The sequence below is a fragment of the Saimiri boliviensis genome, chromosome 3, assembly GCF_048565385.1.
Source record: "Saimiri boliviensis isolate mSaiBol1 chromosome 3, mSaiBol1.pri, whole genome shotgun sequence".
NCBI classification, from domain to species: Eukaryota; Metazoa; Chordata; class Mammalia; order Primates; family Cebidae; genus Saimiri; species Saimiri boliviensis.
In genome coordinates this window covers 6,649,143-6,676,973 of record NC_133451.1, presented here as the reverse complement: position 1 = coordinate 6,676,973, position 27,831 = coordinate 6,649,143, and the positions used below count along the sequence as shown (strand labels likewise).

Below are 27,831 nucleotides of genomic sequence, written 5' to 3'. Positions count from 1 at the left end.
ATCCAGGAATAGACACCCGCTTCTTAATCCCAGCCTCTGCGGCAGCTCCCACGGCGCTTAGCCGACTCCTGACCTTCACGAACAGACCATGGGGCCGGCAGCACCGGTATCAGTGTCTGTCTGGCTTCCTCTTTGAAACCCAACAGACTCCATCTGGACCCCCAGAAAACTGCCCTGATGCCACAGGTAGGAAGCAAAATCTTTTAAAAGCACATTTGAAAATGTGGGCCTCTAAAATCAGCTTCCTAGACCACAGCAGGAAGAAGAAAGTGGGCATGAAATTTCCACATCCCAGCCTCAAGCCTCCCCACTTGAGCAAGGCAGTAATAATGTCTCCCACCAGAAGACAGCCAGTGGGACACCTGAAGCAGTGAGCATTGAGTGTGCCCAGGGAACACTCATTTACAGCCCCACCAGTGGGTCTCTGTCATCCACCAAAAGCAGAATGCCTGGCGAAGGCTGTTGGGGATGGCAGCTCTTTCTTCTCAAGCTTTGGCTTCTATGTGGCCTTGTGCAGCGCCCCCCACCCCCACCCCCACCCCCAGCCAATACCTTCTCCAGTCCCCCGCTGTCTCCAGGCTGTGGCCCAAGTACTCTGGCCTGGCGTTCAAGCTCCTGAGCTTGTCTTCTGCTCCCCTCCCAACTGCGACACAGCCATACCACCCTACACGCCAAAAAGGAAAACAACGGCCGCCGTGTATATGTTCTATATAGGACCTCATTTAATCCTCTCAACAATCCTATGAAGTGACTTCTATCATTATTCCCATTTTCCCTACAGGAAAACTAAGGCTTAAGGAGTGTCTGTAACTTTTTCAAGATCTTAAGCCCAGCATTGGCAGAGCCAAGACGAAAGACGAGATCAGACTCCCACGTTCTTCCTCACTGCACCACAAAATACCGCCTCCAAATCCCCACATGCTCCGTGCCCTCTCTGGTGTGCCTCCACGCCTCTGCCCAAGCAGTTCTCTCTGCCAAAAGGCCCTCTGCTTGCTCACCCACCACCCTCACCACCCTAGACCTGGCCAACGCTAGCCTCAAAGTCATCCCCTACATCTTCCTCCCACCCCCACCTGGTTACACTCACCGCACCGAGACCATCGCAGCCGCGTTTCAGCTCAGAGTCTTCCAGTCCTCCTGGCTGGAACCACCTATTGTCCTGTCTGCTGATCAAGTTCCTTGAAACATAGAGTTGAAGGTGGGTCTCCATAGCCTTTGAAGCTGGATGGCAAAGTGGTTAAAGGTATGGAGTGAGGCCTTCGGCTATTCCCTCCACCTGTCTAGATCTCAGTTTCTTTATCTGTAAATGGGATTATTAATAACCATACCAAACTCACAGTGTTGCTGTGAGAATTAAATGAGACAATGTAAGTAAAAGCAGTGAGTACAGTGCCAGGTACATGGCATTGACACTCCCTGAGCATTGGCTGCTGTGGTTATGACGACTTTTACATGGTAACCACTACAGGGCTCACCACTATGCCTGATACATTCAACCACCTGATAAAGGTCTCAGGGTTGGAAAGGAGAAAGGAAAGGGGAAAAGGAGGGAGGGAGGGAGAAAAGGAGAAAGGGAGATGGGAAGGAGGAAGGGAGGAGGAAGGAGGAAGGCAGAGCGGGAGGGGAGAAAGGGGAGAAAGAGAGAAAGTGAGAGAGAGCAGGAAGGGAGGAAGCTGAATCAGTTCGGAATAAAACCACCTAGCCAGCAGACGCTGCTCTAAGTGGGAGTAAAAAGGAGAAATTTCTTCTACTTGGGGCCATGACCCCCCCACTGTGACTCTGATCAAGTGTCCTCACTCAACCAAGCCTTCCTTTCTTCCTCTTTGGTGGAAGCTACGTTCCCTAAGCCTGCAGCCCCGGCTCCTAGAGCCCCGCGCCCCACCAGACCCCCGCCAGTCCTGCCACCAACCTGCTGAGGAGCTGCCTGCTGCTCTGCATCGTATGTGTCAGAGTAAGGCCTGGCTTCAGAAGAGTTTCTGTCCGCACGAATAAAAGGCAGGCAGTCTCTATGAGAAAACCCAACCACCTATCCTGGGAATATTTATGTCACCCTTTAACCCCTATATTTAAATATGAGGTCTTTGACCTCCATACTCAACACTTCACTCTTGCAGTAGATCTTCGCAATGTTCTCATAAAAGTGGGCATCCCGGCCGAGTGTCGTGCCTCATGCCTGTAATCTCAGCACTTTGGGAGGCTGAGGGGATCCGATCACCTGAGATCAGGAGTTCAAGACCAGCCTGGCCAATGTGGTGAAACTCTGTCTTTTCTAAAAATACAATAATAATAATAATAATAAGCTGGGTGTGGTGGGGGGGGTACCTGTAGTCCCAGCTACTCAAGAGGCTGAGGCAGGAGACTCATTTGAACCCAGGAGGCAGAGGTTGCAGTGAACCCACATCATGCCACTGCACACCAGCCTGGGCAACAAGAGCAAGACTCCATCTCAAAAAAAAAAAAAAAAAAAGGAAGAAGAAGTGAGCATCCCTTAGCGATTCTAGGAAGCCCACACTACTTAATCTGTTAACCTGTTAACCTGAGCTAGGTTGGTTTTTCTGTTACCAGCCCCACCCATGCACATCTCCTCTACCTGCCCAAAGACTGCACAACAGATTCACACTCACCCAGCCAAGGCCTCAAAATCAAGCTCCACCACACGCTCCTGGTGCCTGGCTCACCAGAGGCTCACACCTGCTCACCATTCGACAGCACCCTGATCCCTGCTCAGACGCCCCGCTGTCCTGCCCCTCAGCCTCAGCTCCGGGGGTCTTCCCCTGAGCCTGGACTCCTTCACACAGACCTTGGTCACAGGCGGATCTGGGTGGGAAGAGGAGCCATGCTGAGCATCAGGAGCCCTGGGATTTGAAGCCCCTTTCCTCAACAGCTTTATGACCCTGGCCCTCTCAAGGCTTCAGTTTCGTGTTTTGAAAAATAAGCCCTGGGACCAATGGTGTTTCCCAAACCTCCATCATCAGGTGCAGCCGCTGTGACTTCTGCATAAAATGCATGGTTCTTCCTTTCTTAAAATCAGTTTTCCGGGAGTATAATTTGCACTGTAAGAGTGCGCAGCTCAGAGGCCCTGACAATTGGATAGAGAACATTCTGGGAAAGGCCACCACGTTTCTGTGTGCCCCTTGGCTCCTTACCTTTATGTGCTCAGTACTTTTCTTTAACACTACTGATTTGAAAAACCTATATACTACTTCAGCCTTATTCTAAGCAAAAATATCCCCCAAATCACAGGCTTCATATGCTACATTTTATAACTATAAAATATAGTTATATTTTCCCTAATGTACACAAAGATATTACTAAATTAAATTATGCTTGGCTACGGACACCTAAACTCTCCCATGGCAACACCACTGAGCACCGTCACTGAGAAATGAGCTACCCGCTCTCTGAGGCCCCTTTTGGCTGGGAGAGTCTGGCCCCTGCCTTGTACTGGTCACAGAGTCTGCCCAGGCCTTGTATGCAGCAGATGCTTACTAAATACTGGCTGCTGAACCAGAGTGAGAGTTCAAGGCCATCTCGGCAGCCTCCAAACCGTCTCTGGCTGCCTGAATCCTGCTGCCCCTGGTGAGGTGGCACAGGCCGTGTCCGACAGAGCTGATCGGTGCTGCCCTTGGGAAGGCACTGGCCCTCGCAGGAGGGAAGACAGCAGAACTGGACACAGGCGGAGGCAGAAGAAAGCAGCGAATCGCTGGACGAGCAGAGAAGCTGCACTGGGAAGAGCTGCTCCTATTTTAGGCCACTGAGCTACTTTAATAATTCTCATTTTCACATCAAAACCTTGCAAGGAAAACCCCACAGCATGTTAAATCTGCGTGTCCAGAAGGGATTTACCACAAAGAGTGTGAAGAGATCGGTCCCCTTCCAAGTTCCGTTTCACAGCAAGCTAAAAACCGAACAGAAGCCTTTAGTGCCCTGGGCGACTGGACAAGGAATGTGTCAGATGTCTACAGTCCTTTAAAATAGGGGAGGAGGGGAATAGAAAAGGAAGAGAGTGCATTTTGGCCTTGAAAAAAGACAACACTGAAAGGGCAGACACCGAGAAAGTCAGTAAGGCTTCCAAGATTCCCACACACAGCCCGCTGCACGCAGGGGCCTCACCCAATTCTGTAGCCCTGGCAGATGGAGCCCACTGCACCCCTCTTTCAGTTTACTCACTACCCAGCCCGCTCCTAACTCCCCACCCCAGCCATCATGAGCTGCAGACAGCGCCCTAAATATCCTGTTCTGTCTTCGCATCCAGTGGACAGTCTTTCCTTCCTCCTCCACTTGGGAAGTTCCTGTTCATTCTTCAAAGGCCTGTTCATCCATCACCTCCCACAGGAAGTCCCCCAGAGACCTTCTCACTCCACAAACCCACACGGAGCACCCAGGGAAAGGTAGAGGGGTCTTAGCTGGGGTGGAGCCAGAGCCTCGGAGGTTTTCTTTCTTGTCCTGTGAATAAAGGAATCTAAAGCTCATTCCCAAGCAGTGGGAAGACAGGCAGGAGATGCCAGCAGAAAACACAGCCCAGCCCAGCCTGCTGGGAAGATGCTTCTGCTGACAGTGGTAGGAAGTGCTAAAATTGGATCTGTGACAATACAGTTGACTCTCTGGCATCAAAAGGCACATACATGAATGCCTGGCTAGAGCTTCCCTCCACAGTGACCCTGGTGTGCCCAAGAGGAGGACATATGCTCTTCCTGAAAAGGAAACAGCATTCCCTCCTCTACACTCAACGCCTTTTAATACCAGCAACCACCGCCCCACCACCACCGCCGCCAGTGTTTACCCAGCCCTTACCCTGAGTCAGCTCCGCTCCAAGCATTTTACATTTAACCCTGACAAGAATCCTAAAACGTAGGTATTTTAGAGATTTTAAAAGTATGGAAAGGCTAAAACACTTGTGTGAAAGTCCACAGCTACTAAGCGGGACTCAAATCCAGGTTGTCTGGTTCCGGGGTGGGTTATGGCAGTTGGAAAAACGACAGCAAACTCTTAACTCACTCTGAAAACTTCATGCCCAGCGCTGCTACCTGATTTCCCCTAAAGAACCCACGGAGGATTTATGCGCATATTCAGCTGCAGGGATGTGCATGGATGTGCTGTTTACAACAAGGGAAATAAGAAGCCAACTAAATATTTGCTAAATATCCACCAACAACTGCTTGTCCGATGGCACATTTATAGAACGGGATATTATAAAGTCCTTCAAGCTGAAACTCTATCATCTTAAATTTTGGTCTGAGGTCTTGAGTATCCTGATCCCCGAGTGTGCTTGCTAAATTGCAGCCTTTCTGAGTCTCGTCCTAGACCTCATGAATGACACTGTCTGGAGGCGGGCTCTGGCAATCTTAAGTCTGTACATACGTTCTTCTGCATGGTAATGTGTGAGAACGGCTGCTGGGGATGAATGCCTACTGCCATGAAAAGGGTCAGCTCTGTGACTTCTGTCCCTGGTGGGGTCCTCAGTACCTAGATCAGGGCCCAGGATGACAATACATCTTCAAGAAATATTTGGTGATCTAGAGAACACATCAATCAACAAACTATTCCAAAATGATCTGTTGGCATTTCTAAATACCTGACCCATCTATGTGCTTCTTGGGAGCAGGGACCAGGAACATCTTCCCACCCTGCCACGCCCAGCACATAGCCAGTCAGCCAGGCACAAAGCCAGCTCTTGGAAGTGGCCCGCCAACACAGGAACAAGTGAATGCTACTGTATTACACTGATCCTAAGTTAACATTTCTGAAATCAAGATTCGGCTCACATTCAATGTGCCATCATCATCATCTAATGAATAGCACTTTTCCCCGTTTCTTTAGTGGTACAAAAATAATGATGCATCTCCCAAATCACAGCAGCTTAGATTTAATAAAATACAGTACCTGACAGAGTCCAGAATTCTGATTAAAAAGTTTAAATTAGCTGCCAACACAGCTAACAGATTGTTGTGCATTTCCTTTCTTATGATTTGCAGAAATAAATCCAGAGCAATCTGTTCTGAGAGTTCGGCTTCAGCCGCCAGTCGTCCTGGTGACCCAGGGCTTAGCTGCTGAGATGCAACTCAGAGATCTGATGCACATGGAAGGCTTTCATCTGCCTTCACCCAGGAAACGTCTGACAGCATCCGCTGGGGTATGGCAGCCACAGTAGCTCCTTCATTGAAGGCTGTAGGATGTACAAGTGAGGATAGTTCTGGGCTAGACCTTGGTTACATCCCAGCTCCGCTGTCCCCAGAAGTCTGGTCTTGGGAATCTCATGGCCACACCTAGCACATGGACATGGTCTGTCCGTGACAGGTGTTGGTCATGTTACAATTGTTCGGTAGACCTGCACCCCGCTGGCCAACAACCAGAGCCCTGAATTTTCTATAACAAGTTCCATGCCTAGTGGTTTGAATGTGTCCTCAGAGTTCACTGCTAATACCCAATGCAACAGTGTTGAGAGAAGGGAACTTTAAGAGGTGATTGGGTCACGAGGGCTCTAACCTCACAAATGGGTTAGTGCCGTTATCACAGGAATGGATTCCTGATAAAAAGCTGAGTTTCAGCCCCCGTCTCTGCTTTTTCTCTCGAACTCTCTTGCCCTTCTGCCTTCTGACATGGGATGCAGCAAAAAGGCCCTCACCCGATTCAGGCTCCTCAACCGTGGACTTCCCAGCCTCCAGAACTGTATGAAACGCATTTCTTTTCTCTATAAACTACCCAGGCGGTAATATTGTGTTCCAGCAATGCAAAACGGACTAAGACAAGTGCATCCGAGCAGGTTACTCCCTCTGCGGAAGGGGGCTCAGGATGGGAAGCTGGCCCACAACACAGGGTTGTCCCAAGAACCAAATGAGATTAAACTGAAAACTCTCTGAAAAGCAGCAATTTTATGGTAATTCAGGTAATTCATGATATTTAGGAAGCTTCAGATTTGAAAATATAAGATTCTTCAAAGTTTCAAATCAGTCTTCAGTGTACACTTTCTATACCAACTTACGTTTTTTGACTAAAAATCCATTATTTTCCCAACCTTTTCATGAGCCAGTGGCACAGACCATCACAACTCAGAACCAGGATCTCCGAGCAGCTAGAATCCCAGTTCAGCCATCTTCCCCGGCATGGCCCTGGCCATGCTACCTAACCCCCGCTTTCTCCTGTTTAAACTGGCACCAATTGTCTGTGGTTTCCCATTCACTGTGCAGGTTAGCTCTGCCTCTCCGTTAGCACCAGCCACGAAGTAGCACACCCAGTGGGGTGTGAGTGAGGGACCTTAGAGTCCAAAATCTGATGAAAAAACTTAAATTAGACACTGACACAGCTAACAGATTGTTGTGCACTTCCTTTCCTTGGACTCTGTTAGAAGCAGGGGTGTCTTGGTTTGCATCGGCAGCACTAACTCCTGATGCAACAGCTTTCTTTCTGTGGATCACTTCATTCTCCAAAAGAACACGGCTTCTACAACTTCAGAAGAGTTATCTGGGCCCATTTCCAGGGCTATATGCTATGAGATAGGGCTCAAGCTGTTGGCCAGCACTGTCCCTTTCCCTGTGTGAGTCATTGGTCAAGTTACTCCTGCTCTCTGCCTCCTCTCCTGACCTGGAATGCAAGGATGGTGAGAACGGATTGCCTCACAGGGTAGAAGACAGACCGTGCTGTAGGTCACACAGTGCATGCTCCATACATCCCAGCTCTGCCCTGTGGACACTCCAGGCTTCTCACCCAAAGTCACAAGCTCATTATGAAGCACTTGAAGACTCAGAAACTTCTATCATAGGAATGGTAGTGGGATGGGGTAGTGTCTGCCTCCCAACCCATATCCATGTAGGAATCTCAGTGATGGCCACAGATGAACGTGGCTCCAGGAGGGCTTCCAGGGGCAGGACCCCTGCAATGTTCACCTAGCCACCCACAGCACAGGCCCTGGCTGGATGAGATGGACAGCAAATTTTGGAGTAAAATAAAGGGCTGGGGTTTAGGTTTGAAGTCACAGGTGAAATACGATTCACTGGAAAGAAAGGATGAGGCTATTCCACAGGGACTGGAGAGTGGTCAACCCCATCTTACAAGGCCATTTCTCCCCCACCCCACCCTCAGCCCCAGCTAGTAGTCATCATTTCCATAAAGGAAGTCCATCTTTTTAGGTTAGGAAAGAAAATTTGGTTTGAAAATTTCTTGGATAAAAATAGGGCTATTCGACTGATCAATGAGACAGAAGAGAAAGTCCAAAAACAGAAACAAGGATGTACAGAGGAATTTAAAACACACGATAGGCCGGGCGCAGTGACTCATACCTGTAATCCCAGCACTTTGTGAGGTTGAAGCAGGAGAATCGCTTGAGCTCAGTTCAAGACCAGCCTGGCTGACATGGTGAAACCCATCTCTATAAAAAACACAAAAATTAGCTGGGCCTGGTGGCATGCGCCTGTCCCAGCTATTCAGGAGGCTGAGGTAGGAAGATAGTTTGAGCCCAGGAAGTCTAGGCTCCATTAAGCTATGATGGCGCCACTGTACTCCAGCTTGGGTAACAGAACAAGACCCTGTCTCAAAAAAAATTTTTTTTTCATAAAAAAGAAAACACATAATGGCAAAGAAATAACAGCTGACCGACAAACACGGGATTAATATTGGACAAAAGACTAGCTATTCAGGAAGAAATAAAACTGGATAGCCACCTAGAGCCTCACACCACAACAACTTTCACGTGGATTACAAATTTAAATACAAACAGAGACCTCACACCACAACAACTTTCACGTGGATTACAAATTTAAATACAAACAGAGAAACCACAAATCCGCTACAAATACCTAAGGACTCTTGAGGAGGAGAGAAAAGGTCTAAGCATTCATAAAAGACAAAAATTTTATATCTCTGTACAGCAAAAGCATCATCATAGAGCAAAAACATCAAACCACAAGTTGGAAGAAAAAAATCTGTGACAGATAACAAACCCCAGGATAATATTCTTAATAGATGAAGCCGTTTCAGAAGTCAAAATGGCTTTAAGCAACATGCAAGTGGAAAACATAGTATAAATAATGGAGAAACAATTCTCAAAAGAAGAAAATGCAAATGGCCAATACACAGACAACACGTTCAGCCTCCCTGGTAACTAAAGAAAAGAGAACCAGGATACGAATTTTCACTCATCACATTGGCAAAGATTTTAAAGATTTGCTGTTGGCAAGGCTCTGGGAAACTGCTATTCTCATTCACTCTTGGTGGGTACAAACTGGCACATGTTTTCTAGGGTGCCACTGGGCAATTTGTGTTCCACGTGGACTGCTGTTGCTCAGAGTTTCACTCTGAAGATCTATCCTAAGGGAATAATCCACAAAGATAGTCCTGGAAAGAGTGGTTAAATAAATCATGGTAGATCCAAACCATGGGGGCCTGAGAGATGTTCACCACACCTGCTGTAGGAAAACTGGGTCACAAACCATTAGATCCCATTTTTCATGGGGAAAACCCCACATCAGACACTCACAGACGTCACAAACCTGATGATCAGGATTAAACCAAGAAAGTGATTTCCTTTCAGGAGTAAGGGAATTAGGCTATTTGGAAAAAAAAAAAAAAAAGAATTCTTAGAGAAGGTGGAATGCTCCTAACAAGGACTGGGAAAGTTAAAAAGAACTGAGGAAATAGGAGAGGGTAGGTTTAGGCCAAGAAAACAGAGAAGAAATTAGGTCAGTGAGAAAGGCATCAACAGCACCCAGCAGGTGAAAGTCAAAATGTCAGGTTTGAGATGTAACTAATGGGAATTTTAGAGTCCCCCCAAGTTGCTGGGTGAAGGAAAGTGCCAAAAAGCATACTGTTCTTTCCTCCATATCAGCAACAACCAATTAGTGGATAAAACTGGAAGGCTATCCCATTTATAACCAAATCAAAAGGAGCCAGGAATAAATTGCACAGAATGTACAGGAAAGAGAAGAAAATATGATTTCTTTATTAAGGACACAGAAGAAAACTGAAGTGCAAACCAGATGGGATCACCCTGGAGCCCTCACTTCCCTCCCACATGCTGTGTTCCCACTCGCTGGCCCTGGACCCCTTCTCATTCTCAGCTTTTCTCAAACCCTCCTTTATCCTGGCTCCTGAAGCATCCCTCCCTCCAGGACCTGTCATCATCAGCCTCTCAACATGTTGCTCGTTCCCATTCAAACAAAATAGGTCTCCTGTGAGGCCAATAGGCCAACCTCCATCCCTCCCTGTCCCTCTACAGTCCTTCCAGATGGTCTCCACCTGGCGTCTGAAGTCTGTCTGCACTGCCTCTTCACTTCCTGGCAAGGGGGACTCAGCTCCCACACCTCCACTCACCTCCACTGACCCACTAACCTCCAGTCATCTCCCCCGACCTCCACTCACCTCCCCGACTTCCACTCACCTCCACTCACCTTCCTCAATCTCCACTCACCTCTCCAAACTCCACTCACTTCCCCTGATCTCCACTCATCTCCCCAACCTCCACTTACCTCCCCAACCTCCACTCACTTCCCAACCTCTACTCACCTCCCCCGACCTCCACTCACCTCCCCCGACCTCCACTCACCTTCCCCGACCTCCACTCACCTCCCCTGATCTCCACTCATCTCCCTGACCTCCACTCCCTTCCCCTGACCTCCGCTCACCTCCCCAACCTCCACTCACCTCCCCAACCTCCACTCACCTCCCCTGACCTCCACTCACCTCCCCTGACCTCCACTCACCTCCCCTGACCTCCACTGACCTCCCTCAAACTCCACTCACCTCCCCTGACCTCCACTCATCACCCTGACCTCCACTCACCTCCCCAACCTCCACTCACCTTCCCTATCTCCACTCACCTCCCCTATCTCCACTCACCTCCACGACCTCCACTCACCTCCCCTAACCTCCACTCATCACCCTGACCTCCACTCACCTCCCTTAACTCCACTCACCTCCCTGAACTCCACTCACCTCCCCGACCTCCACTGACCTCCACTCATCTCCCCTGAGTGAAGTCACTTTCGCTCACTTCTATGGCTTCCACTCACCTCCCCTAGCCTCTGCATTGCACGATTGAGCCCTCATTTTGTAGTCTGACCTATCTGGCTGCCCTGTGGGCTTTGGCAGAGCTGGCAGATGTGCTGAAGGAAAGGAGGCTGGCCCAATGGGAAGGTGGAAGAGCCACAACCACCTGGACAGGGAGGTCCCCAAAGACTCTGACCAAGAAGTTATGCTGAGCGGAGCTCCAAAGAAGAAAGACGGCCAACCTGGTGGTTAAAAAAAAAAGAAAAGAAAAGAAAAAGAAAAGAAATAGAACATTTCTGATGGAGAGAGCTGGTGTACAGCAAGAGAGGAAAGGCAAGGAATCCACGGAGGGCCTGGGTTTCAGAGCCTTGGACTCAGGAAGTCCACCCTGCTGTCCGAGGTGACCAGAGGCACTGGGTGCTCTGAGCAGGACTGTGGCCTCATCAGTCCTGGGGTTTGAAAAGGTCCGCTCTGGATGCTGGATGCCACGTGGAGAAAGAACTGGAGGGCTGGATTCGATGAGGTAGAACCCAAGAAGTTGTCACCATGTCCTAGAGATACATGGTGCAAGATTGGGCTGTGCTCATGGTGCAGAGGTGATGAAGAACGAGTCATGTTGGAAAGCGTTCTTGCTGGGACACCTGGGAGGACTTGGTGATGTACTGAACATGGGGTCAAGGAACAGATGGGGGTCAAAGCTCCCCGTGGGGTCTGCCTCACACCACAGGTACGTGGTGCCTCCCTGATGGAGCCAAGCAGGGAGGAAAGGAGTGGATTGCACAGGGCAACCACAAGCTCAGGCTCAGCCATGTCTAGGACGGGGTGGCCAGGCAGGGGGCTAAAAGGTCAGCAGGACCTCAGGGAAGGTCACCAAGGTACTGTGAGCTTGGACTTCATCCTGCTGGAGGGCAGTGGGAGCTACTACAGACCACTGGTCTGATGAGAAATGGGACTTTTCAGCTGCTGGAAGGCCACCTAGGCAGTGACAGGGCCAGCAGAGGAGGGAGTAGCCAGGACACTGCACTACAGCCGAACTTGCATCTGCACAGCTATCCAGCCAGAGCCTGGGAAACCCTCAACACCCGTTTTAGCCCCATCCTGGTCTTTGCTGGTGAGTGTCCGGGGGAAGTCACCTCCAGAGGCCACGTGAGCCAAGTGGCAGGAACAGGTGGACCCAGGACCCTTGGCTCTTCTACACAATCCAGATGAGGTTTCATATTTGTCTCATTCTAAGAAGAGAATGCAGTATTAGTACTCTGGTTAGCAGATTAACCTGCACAAGGCAATCATGTCAACAAAACAAAGACACTATCGCATTCAACCTGCCAGGCTCGGTGTAGCACTGCTCATCTGTTAGCTCCTCGCCTGTCACAACAACCTGTCAAGGGCATAGCATTACTATCATCATCATCATTCCCACTTTACAGGTAATGAAACCGGCTCAGAGAAGTTAAGTGACTTGCCCAAGGTCACCCAGCCAGGAGCCAGGTGTTAGACCAAAGTGTTCCTGATTCCAAAGCCTGGGTCCCTAACCATCAAGGATTCTCTTGAATCCAAAGCCACTCACTGCCACTCCCTCCCATCACCAAAGCAAGCACATCTGTACTACCCCATGAGCAGCAGAGCTTCCAGGCAAAGCCTCATCATGACCATGTAAGGCCGCAGCATCAGACATGCGAAGATGCTGGGAACAGCTGGCTCTGTTGTCTGCTAATCAAATCCAGCTTCAGAGTTTGGCATGATTTTCAACGGAAGAAAACAGCTGTACCCATGAGAGCTGCCAGCCTGGGACTCTGCAGAGTTCAGACCCTGGGGCTCCCAGGATGGAGGCTGTGTTAGTTTCCTGCGGCTGCTGTGACAAGTCACAGGCATACCTTGTTTCGCTGCACTCAACTTTATTGTGTTTCACAGATACTATGTTTTCCACAGATCGAAGGGTTGTGGCAACCCTGTGATGGGCAGTCTATCCGTGTCATTTTTCCAACAGCTCACCTTGTGTCTCTGTACCACATTTTGGTAATTCTTTCAAACATTTTCATTATCTGTCTTGGTTATCTGTGACCAGTGATCTTTGATGTTACTATTGGAACTGGAACATCATGAATCACGCCCACATAATACAGAAAACTTAATAGATAAATCCTGTGCATGCACCAACCGCTTCACTGACCAGCCATTCTCCCATCTCTCCCCCTCACCTCAGGCCTCCCTATTCCCTGAGACACAATCATGCTGAAATTAGGCTAATTAATAACCCTACAATAGCCTCTAAAGGTTCACGTATGAGTTGCATGTCTCACTTTAAATCAAAAGCTAGACATAAGGAAGGCAGCTGAAAAGCTGAGATGGGATGAAAGCTAAGCCTCCTTCACCAGTTAGCCAAGTTGTGAATGCAAAGGGAAAGTTCTCAAAGGAAATTCAAGGTGAGCACACAAATAATAAGAAAGTGAAACAGCGCTATTGCTGATATGAAGAAAATTTGAGTGGTCTGGAGGAAAGATCAAACCAGTAACAACATTCCCTTAAGCCAAAGCCTGATTCAGAGAAAGACCCTAACTCTCCTGAAGACTAACAGACACGGAGAAGCTGCAGAAGAAAAGTCTGCAATAAGCAGAGATTGGCTCAGGAGATTTAAGAAAAGAAGCCATCTCTGTAACAAAGAAATTCAAGGTGAAGCAGCGAGTACTGACGGAGAAGCTGTAGCAAGTTACCCAGAAGATCCAGCGAACATCATTGATGAAGGTGGCTACACTGAACCACAGATTTTCCATACAGATGAAACAACTTTATATTGGAAGTAGATGCCATCTAGGACTTTCAGAGTTAGGGAGAAGTTGATGCCTAGCTTCAAAGCTTCAAAGGACAGGCTGACTTTCTTACTAGGGGCTAATAGAGCTGATGATGTGCCAAAGTGGAACCCAATGCTCATTTCCTAGACAGAGATCGTAGGGCCCTGTGCTCTAAAAATGCAACAGCAAAGTTGAGATGACAGCACTGTCTGTAGCATGGTTCACTGAATATTTTAAGCCCACTGTTGAGACCTACTGCTCAGAAAAAAAAGATTAATTTCACGATGTCACAGCTCATTGACAAGAGCTGTGATGGAGATGCAGAGGAGATTGATGTTGTTTTCATGCCTGCGAACACACCATCCAGTCTGCAGTCCATGGATCAAGGAATAATTTTGATGTTTAAGTAGTACTATTTAAGAAATACATTTCGTGAGCCTATAGCTACCATAGATAGTGATTCCTCTGATGTATCTGAGCAAAGTATATTGAAAACCTTCTGGAAAGGATTCATCATTCTAGATGCATTAAGAACATTCATGATTCATGAGAAGAAGTCAAAATATTAACACTAACATGAGCTTGGAAGAAGCTGATTCTAATCCTTATGGATGACTTTAAGGTCAGAACTTCAGTGGAAGTACTAGCATGAGTGGTGAGGAAAGCAAGAGAATTAGAATGAGAAGTGGAGGCTGAAGATGTGACTCAGCTGCTGCAACCTCATGATCAAACGTGAACAGATGAGGAGTTGCTTCTTACAGAGTAAAGGAAGTGCTTTCTTGAAATGGAATCTAACCCTGGTAAAGATGCTATGAACACTGTTAAAATGACAGCAAAGGATTTAAAATATTATATAAACTTAGCTGATAGAGCAGGACTGACAGCTGATAGATAGGACGTGAGAGAACTGACTCCAATTTTGAAAGAAATGCTACTGCGGAGAAAATGCTGTCAAGTATTGTGTGCTACAGAGAAATCTTTTGTGAAAGAGTCCACCAATGGGGCAAATTTCATTGTCTTATTTTAAGAAATAGCCACACCACCCCCAACCTTCAGCAACCACCACACTAATCAGTCAACAGCCATCAACATCAAAACAAGACCCTCCACCAGTAAAAAGATTATGTGGAAGGCTCAGATAATCATCAGCATTATTTAGCTAAATAACTTAAGTTGTCTTCATTTTTGTTTTGTTTTGTTTTGCTTTGTTTTTTAAGACAGAGGCTCTATAGCCCTGGCTGGAGGACAGAGGCTCTATAGCCAGTGGCACAACCTTGGCTCACTGCAGCCTCCACCTCCTGGGCTCAAGCAATTCTCCTGCCTCAGCCTCCCAAGTAGCTGGGACTACAGGTGCACACCACCACACCTGGCTTATTTTTGTATTTTTAGTAGAGACAGGGTTTCACCATGTTGGTCAGGCTGTTCTCAAACTCCTGACCTCAAGTGATCTGCCATTTCAGCCTCCCAAAGTGCTGGGATTACAAGCATGAGCCATTGCACCTGGCCCTAAAGTAGTTTTAAATTAAGGTATGTACATTGTTGTTTTAGACATAATGCTATTGTACACTTAAGAGACTACAATAGAGTGTAAACATAACTTTTACATGCACTCGGAAATCAAAAAATTCATGTGGCTCACTTTATTGCAATATTTGCTTTACTGAGTGGTCTGGAACAGAACCTACAATATCTTCAAGGTCAGCCTGTACCACAAACTTGGTGGCTTAAAACAACAGATTTGTATTCTTTCACAGTTCTGGAGGCCAGAAGTCAAAATTCCTTATCACTGGGCCAAAAGCAAAGTGTCAGCACCTCCTCACTCCATCCCAGGGCTTTAGCAGAATCCGCTCTCACCTCTCCTGGCTCCTGAGGGCTGCTGGGATTTCTGGGCTCATGGATGCATCATTTTGCCCTCCCCTCCACTCTCACATCACCTTCTCCTGGGTGCACCTGTCCAGTGTCCCTCTGCCTCACTCTTAGAAGAACCCTGGTCCCGTCCAGATAACTCAGGATGAGCTCCTCCTCTCCAAATTATTGATCACATCTTTTGCCACATAAGGCATATTCATAAGTTCCAAGAAGGATGTGGGCTTAACTTATGGGGGTTCTCCATTCAGCCCACCACAGATTCGACATGTAAAAACCAACCTATCTGAACCCTGGGTTCTGAATCCAGTATTGCGTCCAGCTTTATGAAAGCCTCGGCCATCTTAGATAAACCCAGCCAGCCAGGAGCCTGCCTGAAGCCCCCCTGGGCTCCCCTCCTCAAGTAAGACTGGCCCAGGTGGTGAGTGACCCAGGCTACTTCCTGGAAGGTCAGAGGCCACAGGAGGAAGGTCAATCAGCTGCCTGAAGTGACGATGCCCCTTCTTTGGCCCACCTAAGCAATGACTGTGGCCAGGGACACAGAAGCCAGGATATGTGCAGGTACAGGTGGCCCGGGCAGCCAGGACTCTACCTGAGGCCACAGGGGTGAGTGGACCTCCAGTAGCCATGCTGAAATCTCCATGCAAATTTTGTAACAATAATGAGAACAACAGGTGTGTCATTCATGATCTACTATATCGGATAGCATATGTGGCATTTTATGTGAATCCTCTCTAGCACAGTGTAGCCAAAGGTAGAACAAGCAGCAGCATCTACAGATGGGAAAATGGCAGGCGAGGTCTGTGGCCACCACAGGGGTGCAGCACACTTTCACCCAAACAGCCGCAGGGCTTAGAGGCTAAAGCGCAGGCTCCAGGCTCACCTTACCAGCTGTGTGGTCTTGGGGAAGTTTCTTACCCTCTCTGTGCCTCTGTGATAGTCCATATAGTCACCTCCTCACTCACCTCCTCACCCCCAACTTCTCCTCCACCACCCTAGACAGCCACCCTTCCAAAAAGCAAATCTGCCTCTGATAGCCATTAAGGATAGGGGTGATAACAACCCCTACCTTCTCAGGTCAGGCGAACACTGTATGTGCTATCCCACATCAAGTACTTGGAACAGTGCCTGGTACGCAGCAGGCACTCAGGGTTGGCTGCTGGTATTATTAAAATTCTTGAAATTCACTTTCTTCCCCCAGACCTGCTCCTCCTTCCAGGGCCTTATCCCTGCAAAGAGCAAGACATTCTGGCCACTCACCCAGGCTCAGGACCTGTGAGTCCACCTGGAGCACTCCCTCCCTCTTGCGTCCAACCAGTCCCCAGGTCCCACCAAAGTTGGCACTTCATCTCTCATGCAGATCCTCCTCCCCTCGACAGTGGCCCCTGTCTCCCTCCTCCGCTCTGGCCTGGACCACTCTAGCCACCTCCTTACTCGTCACCTCACCCCCAACTTCTCCTCCTCCACCCTGAGACAGCTACCTTGCCACAAAGCAAATCTGCTTATGACAGTGGTTAAGGACAGCAGCCAGTGATGACATCACAGGTTGCAACCTGTGCCACCACAAAGGGCCCTGAGCTTTGAAGGTCCCATGCGTAATGCTCTTCTGCTGCCATCTTGAAATTCTTAATCAATTTTTAACAAGAGCCCCAAAAACTACATAGCCATTCCTGACAACCACCAGCCTTAGCCACGGGTTTCCATAGGCTGGGCACTGAGCTTAGAGTGATGCATGTCAGTTCCCTCCACCCCACCATGAATGTACTGCTACCCTCAGTTTAGAGATGTGACCTGCCCAAGGGCATGTGGCTTCTCATGGCTCTATGGATGTCTTAGATTTCATTTGTGAGCATCTCAACTTGAAAATTAAAAGGCAACTGAGTGCACTGAATGCTACGGTTTGCAGCACGCCACAAATCAGAGCTGGCTTGAACCAGTCAGCCTAACCTTGCCAGATTGCTGCACCAGTTAGACTTTGCCTCCCAGAGCTGACAGCAATCAGACAATCAGGAATCCACGCAGCCTCCACATCACCCTGTGTTCTACAGAGAAGATACACAAATGGCCAAGGAGCACCTGAAGACACGCTCAACATCAGCAGCCCTCAAGGTAACACAAATCAAAACCACAGCAAGATGGCACCGTACACCACCCAGGATGGCTGCAATCAAAAAAGCGCACAACAAGCATGGGTGAGCACATGGAGAACTGGGCCCTTTATGCACTGCTGGTGGGGTTGTGAAATGCTGCAACCACTTTGGAAAACAGTCTGGCAGTTCCTCAAAATGTGAAACGCAGAATCACCATGTGACCTCGCGGTTCTCCTCCTAAATATGTAACTGAAAGATGGGAAAACATATGTGCACACCAAAACATGTACACAAATGTTCATGGCAGCCCACTTCCTAACAGCCAACATGAACACAACCCAACTCTCCATCAGCCACAGACGGATAAACAAAATGTGGTTGATGATATTCCACATAGAGGAATATTATTTGGCCATCAGAAGGAATGAAGTCCCAACACCTGCTTCATCATGAATGAACCTGGAAAACATTACTCTAAATGAAGAAAGCCAGTCACAAAAGACCACATATTGAATATTCAATTTATGTTAAATATCTAAAATAGGTAAATCCATAGGGATGGCCAGGTGTGGTGGTGGCTCACACCTGTAATCCCAGCACTTTGGGAAGGCAAGGTGGGCATATTGCTTAGCGTCCAGGAGTCCAAGACCAGCCTGGGCAGCATGGCAAAACCCATCCCTAAAAAAACCACAAAAATTAGCCAGGCCTGGTGCCATGCCCCTGTGGTCCCATCTACTTGGGGGGCTGAGGTGGTAGAATCACTTGAGCCTGGGAGGCTGAGGTTGCAGTGAGCTGTAACCACACCACTGCACTCCAGCTTGGGTGACAGAGTAAGAGCCTATCTCAAAAAAAAAAAATTCATAGGCACAAGAAGTAGATGCAGTGGTTGCCAGGGATCATGTGGAAGGAAGAGTTGGTAGTGGGGACTGTTCATCGGTGTTGGATTTCTTTCTGGGGAGATTTTTTTTTTTTTTCTGAAATTAGATAGTGATGATGGTTACATAACACTGTGACTATATTAACAGCTTAATTGTACACTTTAAAAGGCTAGATTTTATAGTACATGAATTATATCTCAGTAAAGCTATTATTTTAAAAATTTTGTGTGCTAGGTTGAATAGTGCTTCCCCCAAAATTCATATCCTTCCCACCAACTCAGTATGTGGTCATATTTGTAAGTAGGGTTGTTGCAGGTGTCATTAGTTAGGATGAGGCCGTGATGGACGAGGGTGGCCTTCATCCAATATGACTGGGGTCCTCAAAAAAGACATTCAGAGACAGATGCAGGGGTAGGAGGCCACGTGACAATGGAGGCAGAGCCTGGAGTGACATGGCCACAACCGGGAGCTCCAAGGACTGCCGCCACCACCAGGGGTTGGGAGATGTGAAGAAGGATCTTCCCCTAGAACCTTCAGAGAGAGCGTGGCCTGGCCCACACCTTGATCTCAGACTTCTGGCCTCTAGAACTGTGAGAGAATGCATTTGTTTTATGCCACCCCGTTTGTGGAAATTTGTTGCACCAGCCCTAGGAAGTGTGTGAGTGTGTGTGTGAGAATTATTTTCAGGTGATGAAACTGCTGGTCTAAGAACCACACCTTGAGTAACCAACCCCAGCTTAGCGCAGGCCCTGAAACCAGTCTACCAGAATTTGAATCCCAACTCTAGTATTTACTAACCATGTGGCCTTGTGCCTCAGATCCGTCACCTGGAACATGGGGCTGGTGGTGGTACCTACCATATAGGTTTTTATGAGTGAGTAGACATCAGATTCACACAGGCAAAGTACTCACAAGAGTGCCTACAATGTAGTCTGTAATGTTTAAGTTTTTCTACCACCACCAACACTACCACTACCATTATCAGCACCCTCACCACCACCACTACCCTCACCACCACCACCCTTGTCATCATCACCACCACCAATACTACTACCACTACCACCCTCGCCACTACCACACTCCCATCACCACCACCACCATCACCACTCCCATCACCATCATCACCATCACCACCCCCATCACCATCACCACCCCCACCACCTCCATCACCATCACTACCACCACCACGCTCATAATGCTCTCCACCATCACCACCACTCCCCCTACCCTTCTCAACACCACCATCACCATCACCACCACCACCACCTCTATCACCTCGCTACCACCATGACTATCACCATTATCACCATAACCACCACAACAACCACCACCACCATTATCATCACCATCATAAGCACCACCATTACCACCCTCACCAACCTCACAACCACCGCAGCACCCTTCCCACCACCACCATCCCCACCATCTCCACCATAATCACTATCACCATCCTCCATCACCATTTCCACCATAATCACCTCCATCAGCATCATCAGCACCACTACAATTACCACCCTCACAACCACCCCCAGCACTCTTCCCATCACCACTACCACCACCATTTCCACCATAATCACCACCACCTCCATCACCATCACCCCCACCACCACTACCATCACACCCACTATTGTCCTCACTAGTGTTATCACCACCACCATTAACATCAATACCATCATATCTCTATCTTCATCATCATCACCACCACCACTTCTATCACCATCACCAGCACCATGATTATCACCACTATCACCATAACCACCACAAGCATCACCATCACCACCACCACCACTACCATTAGCACACCCACCACACTCACCAGTGTCATCAGTACCACCGTTAACATCAACATCATCATCACCTCTACCATTACCACCACCAACCCCACCATCCTTCTCACCTCCACTGTCACCCTCCTTATCATCACCACCACCATCTCCAACATCCTCACCACCATCATCTCCATCATCATCACCACCACCACCTCTATCACTATCAACACCACCACCACCACCTCCATCATCACCACCACCATAACCATCACCACCATCACCTCTATCACTGTCACCACCACCACCACCACCTCCATCATCACCACCATCACCATCACTTCTATCACTATCACCACTACCACTATCACCACCTCCATCATCACCACCATCACCATCACCACCACCACCTCTATCACTGTAACCACCACCACCTCCATCATCACCACCATCACCACCACCTCTATCACTATCATCACCACCACCACCACCATCTCCATCATCATCACCACTACCACCTCCGTCACTATCACCACCACCATCTCCATCATCATCACCACCACCTTCATCACCATCACCACCACCACTTCTATCACTATCACCACCACCACCATCACCACCTCCATCATCATCACCACCACCATCACACCTGCCATTGTCCTCACCCATGTCATCACTACCACCATTAGCATTAACACCACCATCTCTACCATCACCACCACCACCAGCCCCACCACCCTTATCACCTTCACTACCACTCTCCTTACTGTAGGGTCCAGCCTACAGGGTTCTGTGAGCCGCTCCTGGCTGGTGCAGTGATAAGAAATTGTAGAAATAAAAGACACAAGACACAGAGATAGGGAAAAGAGAGTCTGGGCCCAGGGGTCCACTACTACCCAAATCGCGGAGACTAGCAGTAGCCCCGAATGCTGGGACGCTCTCACTTTTATTGAGTTGCAAATCTGGGGACAGAGTAGGTAGGGCATGGTCTTGGTGGTCGGAGACTGGGGGCAGGGTATATAGGGCGTGTCAGTGATGGGGTCAAATATATCACGTGTCATTCAGGTAGGGGCTCAGGAATTTCTGGCACCCGAAGTGAGGTAAGAAGCATTATGCATCAGCACTGTTTCCATACTTACCAAGAAAGAACTAAAACATTAAGATTTATTTGTACTATTACTACTGATTATCTTTTCTAAGAAAAGAAGGAACCAGGTGCAGAAGCAGAACACAAGAGTAGACATGGAACGTGACCACTGAAGCACAGCATCACATAGAGACAGTTAAGTCCGCAGATGCCTGCGGGTGTCCCTGACAGCCATCAGGCCTACAAGAACTTGGAGAAGCAGAGTTTTCTCCAAACTTCCCCAGGAAGGAGATGTCTTAGCCATTTTGGACATCTCCTTCCCTATCTGGCTAAACAGAGGGCACTTTCACAGCGCTGGCGCTGCCACACAGCCGAGGCGTCCTCCAGAAGCCCTTACGCAGGCATGACAGAGGGCTTAGAGCATCTTGCCTTAGTGTCATTCATTTCACAATGTCACCCCAGGTTCACACTTCCGACCTGAGAAGCATTAGTAAAAGAATTAAGATCACCTATGAATAACTAAGATCACATATGAATAACTAATAACTACTACGGTTATATTTCCAGTTACTTTCTTCTTCATTATTTATAGGGAAATAGGCTGAGGCCTTTTGCTCCTGCCTCGGCGCTCATGGGATCTCCCCCCTACACTTAACCACCATCACCACCACCACCATTATGACCAAACACCACCATCATCAGCACTACCACCATTCTCACCAACATCACCATCACCACCACCATCATCACCATCACCACTGCCAGGCATTGCCAATTTGTGTCCAGCCATCAAAGAACACCAGCATAGGGGAAAGGTAGATGAGAAACAGAGAGGGAAGGATGCAGAGCCCACTGTGATGTAAACCATCTTGATCCCCGCCCCTGCCAGTATGTGTCTAGTAGGGAATGCCAGGAGCACAAGTGTACAGTGGTGATGGGTGTGGGAAGACAGAGTCTTTACATGTTTTGAAGGTTGGCGGTTCACCCTCAGAAACTACCGAAGCCAGGACTGCTGTGCAGGTAGGACTGTGCTTCTCTCGTCTCAAATGCCAACTCCCTGCCTGGCATGGAATCAAGGCTCATTTCTTGGCTAAATGCATCAGCAATCCCTGGCTGCACAAAAATCACTTCACCATCCAGTTTATGCCTCCATTAAGTGGGGACAATGCCTGTTTCAAACCTGGTGATGTATATATTCTTGCAAAGCCATGCAGACATTTAACAGCCAAGCATTACTGATAATTTTTTATTAATACGCAACAACTAACAGAAAGCAGAATTTCTTCCATCTTCCCACAAGCTCCCCACCTGATACCTGATCGTGGTTCCCTGGACACACCCCACACCATGCCACACAGGAATTCTCAGTCCCACACTTCTCTGAAGGTAAATCCTGTGAAACACTGGTTCAATGCTTCTAATGTCTAGGATCCCGTGATCAGGCCAGCACAGAATTCCCTGGTCTGACTTGGCAGGAAAGCTGCTCAGAGCAAAGGCTGCTTTCTTCAACGCTGCCCGAGCACACTGGCTGAAAAGCCAGCCCTCAGCTTTACATCCTGTTCAACTTTCAACTTCCTTTAGCTGGCAGTGACCTGGTCCCCTGGCACCCACCAGACGATCTGCAGATAACATTAATAAATCCCAGCTGCAGAAAACAGTGCCTGTAATGAGGAAGGACTGGATCCTGGAAAGATGGAGACCCAGGCCAGCCCATGTCTAAATCCCATGCTGCTTCAGCTCTGGCCTAGGTTTCTTCCAGTCACCCCCAAGAACCCCAGCCTGTTCTGAGCCCTAGGGAGGAGAGAGGATACAACCCTGGCCCCATCTGTAGGTAGCTCATGGCCATCTCATCTGCCCAGCCCACACAGGACATTGTGCCAGGACACAATCAGCCAGGAGATGGGAGCCCCTAATGGCAGTGACCAGGGCCCCCGAAGTGACCTTCTGTCCCCAGGTGCTCAAGGCCCTAGGACTCTGTTCCCAGAAGCTGGGAGGGACGTTAGAGCGAAAAAACTTCTCTTACCTGCAGCTCTGCTCATGTGGCTTCCTCGCCCAAAATGCCCCATCCCACTCCCGTGGTCACTCCACACTGACTGAGTGCAGAGGGTGAAACAGGAATAGCTGCTGCCCTCACGCTACCCAAGATCAGTCAAGGGAGGAGGCTGGTAATCAGATGATTGCACTGGGGTGAGGTCAGAGCTCAGAGCCTGAGGGCTTCCTGGAGGAAGTGATGCCCCAGCTGAGACTTCAAGGTTAGTAGGAGGCTAACCCGATTAGCAAAGAATAAACAATGAAAAGAAGAAAGCAAGCCCTATGAGATGTTCATGTGTGTCTGTGTGGGTTCCTGCAAGCACAGGAAAAAGTTCAGGAGATTTCACCTCCCACTGGTTACCATCCAGGGGGCAGAATCTGGAGGGCTGGAGAGAAAGGTCTATTAATGTCCTTAGTCTCTTCTTGAATTGAATAGTTAGAACTACAAACCCTAGTTCAGTGATCTTAAAAGGCAATCAAACTAAGAAAAAATGTAGGGGAAGGAAAGAAATGAAAATCTGAAGGAAAACTGGTCTAAAAGCAAAAATTCTAAAAATGGAATTACTTCTCTACGGGGGAGGAATGAATTTCATCAAAAGCCTCTGGCTTTATATCAAAACTGCTCCCCAAGAGGATGCCTGATATGAACTATGAACTATGAACGTCCACTCTGCCTCAGGTGACCAAGACGACAGGACTGACAGTTGGATACCACCCTACCACTAGCAATACCTTTTAAAAAATGTCTTACTGAAAAATTCCAAAACCTACAAAAAAGTTCCAAGAATAGCATACAATGAACGCTTTACACCTTCATCTTGATTCACCAACTGTTTACATTTTTCCTTAACCCATTTATCTATCTATAAAGATGAATGGATGGATGTATTTCTATCCTTATGGATAGAATATAAAACCACAATGCTGGCCAGTCATGGTGGCTCATACCTATAATTTCAGCACTTTGGGAGGCTGAGGCAGGCAAATCACTTGAGGCCAGGAGTTCAAGACCAGCCTGGCCAGCATGGTGAAACCCCATCTCTACTAAAAATATGAAAAAAAAAAAAAAAACTAGGCATCATGATCCCAGGCTGAGACAGGAGAATTGCTTGAACCTGGGAGGTAGAGGTTGCAGTGAGCCAAGATGGCAACACAGAGCAAGACTCCATCTCAAAATAATAATAATAATAAACAAAATATAAATAAAATCACAACATAATGATCAAAATCCGATTATCACTGATACATTTCCTATTCAAACATCACCAATTGTTGCAATAATATCTTATTGCAAAATGATGACGTGAGGCCTCAAAACACTTATTAATATTAACGAGCAGCTGCAAACAGGATGCAGCCAGGTCTCTGTCAGAGGTACTGTGAACCACAACCCCCCCACCCCCACCAAATAAGTGGAAAAGTAGAACTTAATGACAATCAGGAATAACTGCCATCACCAGGGCAAGAGCCGGGTGTGATGTATGATGAGGAATGGCTGCTGGGAGGGATCCAGGCACAGCGAGAGAGGATCATGAATCCTTGGCTAATGCCAGACCTTGTCTTTGGCTCCGTGTTTAAGAAATCAGAGGTCACATGCCCTCAGGCCCAATGGTACCCTCTGTCCTTGAGAGCTGGCCACGAGCACCAGAATGAACCAGGGTGCAGAAGAACAGGCCTGGGCTTACAGCTCTCAACCTGCTGGGCCCTGTGGAGAAGTTGCAACACTGCTTCAGGCCTCAGTTTCCCCATCTCTAAAGGCTCAGGTCTTCCCCGAAACCCCTTGGAGTTCCATTTACCCCAGGTTCTCCTAAAAGGGCCCCTGGGAATGTAAAGCCCCACCCTCTCCCAGCCCATACCTCAGCACCCTGAACTAAACTACGACACCCAGCTCCCAGGTGGCCCCCATCATGTCAAGGACTGGTTCCTTCCGCCTTCCTAACTTTTGCACCCTGGCCCCTTCCTCACCCTCTGTCCACCCATGCGGCCCCATCTGCCCCTGGACTATGGCCACCCTAAGCCATGCAGAGTTCTGACCCAGCGACTCTTTTTTTCTTTTTTGGAGACAGAGTTTCTCTGTCACCCAGGCTGGAGTGCAGTGGCTTGATCTCGGCTCACTGCAACCTCTGCCTCCGGGGTTCAAGCGATTCTCCTGCCTCAGCCTCCCAAGTAGCTGGGACTACAGGCAGGCGCCATCATGCCTGGCTAATTTTTTTGCAATTTTAGTAAAGATGGGGTTTCACCATGTTGGCTAGGATGGTCTTGATCTCCTGACCTCATGATCTGCCTGCCTTGACCTCCCAAAGTGTGTCCCTTGATCCTGGTGATGGCCACTGCTTTTCTGAGAAACAAAAAACAGTAAAAACATATCCACAGACTACCCTTGGTTCCCCCACTGCCCTGCAGGTAAAAACCAAACTCCTTAGCCTGGACAGGGCCCTTCCTCATCTAAGTCTCCACCTCCCCTTCTCACAAGCGCCCTCAAACTCCCCTCACCTGCCAAACTGACCAACATCAGGGGGCAGCAACACAGCACTGACATGCAGGCAGGTGACACTCTCTGGGGCCTGCTGAGGCCATAAAGGCTCAGAAAGGTTGAGGATCCTCCCCAAAGTCACACAGCTCCTATGTGATAGAACCAGGACACAAGTAAGTGAGCTCCAAATGGGCTCCCTTCATTCCACAATAAAAAATAAAATGTTTCATCGCTACCAACCATCTCTACATTCATGCTGCCTCTGGACAAAGCCTGAAAGAACACTAATATAGCTGTTCAGGGCTGGGAGTACAGGTGTTTACCATTTTTCCTTTTTGCAATGCTTTCATGCATTTTATAGATGGTTTTCTATAGTCAGTAGCAATACTGACTAGAAGTCAGCAGACATGGAGGGATAAGGAGTCCCCAAGCATCTCATTCATTACTCATCACTGAATTGCTTTGCACAGGGGATAAAAATGGTGGCCTGCTTTCAGCCGAGGACTCACTCCAGCGTGGCTGGCACCAGGCAGGATTTCCCAGCTACCCAGCTCTGCCCAAGCAGATGGATGCTGCCTTAGAATGCCAGCACCCTGCCCATGCCTGGGGCATGCCTGCCAATCCATGGCTTTCTTGGCACCTGGAAAAGGCAGGATTCAAAACTCAGACTTTTTTTTCCAATTAAAGTAGCAGATGCCTTGGTACTCTCTAAGAGATTAAAAGGTTAAATGTAAATTTACTCAACAATCATCTTGACCCATCAAAGCCCTTGTCCTCTCTGAAACTGTTTCCTGAGGTTCCATACAGCAGAGATATCAGTGCTACCACTGTCTCCAGGGCTGTCACAGAGAATCCTTACAGCAGATGAGGTCCCTTGCTCATTATAAACACAATGGTAGTCAGCATCATTATTGTTTATTGAGAACCTAGTAAGTGACAGATACTTCCCAGGCATTAAAGATACAGAGATGAACAAGGTGTAATGCTTCCCCAGAATAGTCAGAGATGTAGTGAGAAGGGACTTCAAATCTCTAATAGCCTTGAATTTGACTTTGAGCACAGTAGGGAGCCTTCCCCCTCCCTTCCCCCTCCCTTCCCCTTCCCCTTTCCCTTCACCTTCCCCTCCCACCCAGGGCTACACCTGGGTGAAAAAGGACAGATCACCTCTCATGCATTTCAGACCACTTGCTCCAGAGTCAACACAGAGGACTACCTGAAGTGGGTTCCATGGAGGGGGACCCTGAAGGCAGATATAGCTCTGAGGCTGTCCCGGCCTGGTGGGGTATGAAGAGACCTGAGGTGAACCATGAATATGAACATTTTAGGAGGAAAAACCAGATAGGCCCTCCAGCCTTGCTGAATGGGGCCAAGGAAGAATTTCCAAAGCTCAGCTATATTATACATTTTAATCTATTTACCAAGCTCCTCTGTACTGCTACCACGGGGCTGCTGTTCTGCAGAAATAAGATATGGTACTGCACCACATCACCTGGACACACTAAGAATGGGACAGTGGGGTCAGGGAATTAAGTGCTGGGAGAGAATTCCATGTTTACAAATGGGGAAACTGAGGCTTGTAGTGGTAGAATGACTCACTCAGTGTTCCACTGAACATACAGGAGGACCAGGGATTTGCCAGCCCAGGTGGCCAGCAAGAAATTGGAGCTTATATCAAAGTGATGGGAAAAGCTGGGCACCATGGCTAATACCTATAATCCTGGCACTTTGGGGGGCCAAGGCAGGCAGATCACTTGAGTCCAGAAGTTGGAAACCAGCCTGGGCAACATGGTGAAACCCTGCCTCTACAAAAAATACAAAAATTAGCCAAGCATGGTGGCATGTGCCTGTAGTCTCAGCTACTGGGAAGGCTG

At 48.4% G+C, this 27,831-nt stretch overlaps 1 protein-coding gene across 4 annotated transcripts in view; it reads right to left on the bottom strand.

The window, feature by feature from the left end:
• Window positions 1-27,831, bottom strand: part of JAKMIP1 (janus kinase and microtubule interacting protein 1) — a 174,796-nt gene that overhangs the window by 123,229 nt on the left and 23,736 nt on the right. Inside the window, exon 2 of one of the 4 annotated variants that reach the window (XM_074395873.1) lies at window positions 1,088-1,221. The exons of the other annotated variants lie outside the window; for them this stretch is intronic. The gene's annotated coding sequence lies outside the window, so the exon portion shown is untranslated. The remainder of the gene's footprint in view (window positions 1-1,087; window positions 1,222-27,831) is intronic. 4 annotated transcript variants of the gene reach the window in all.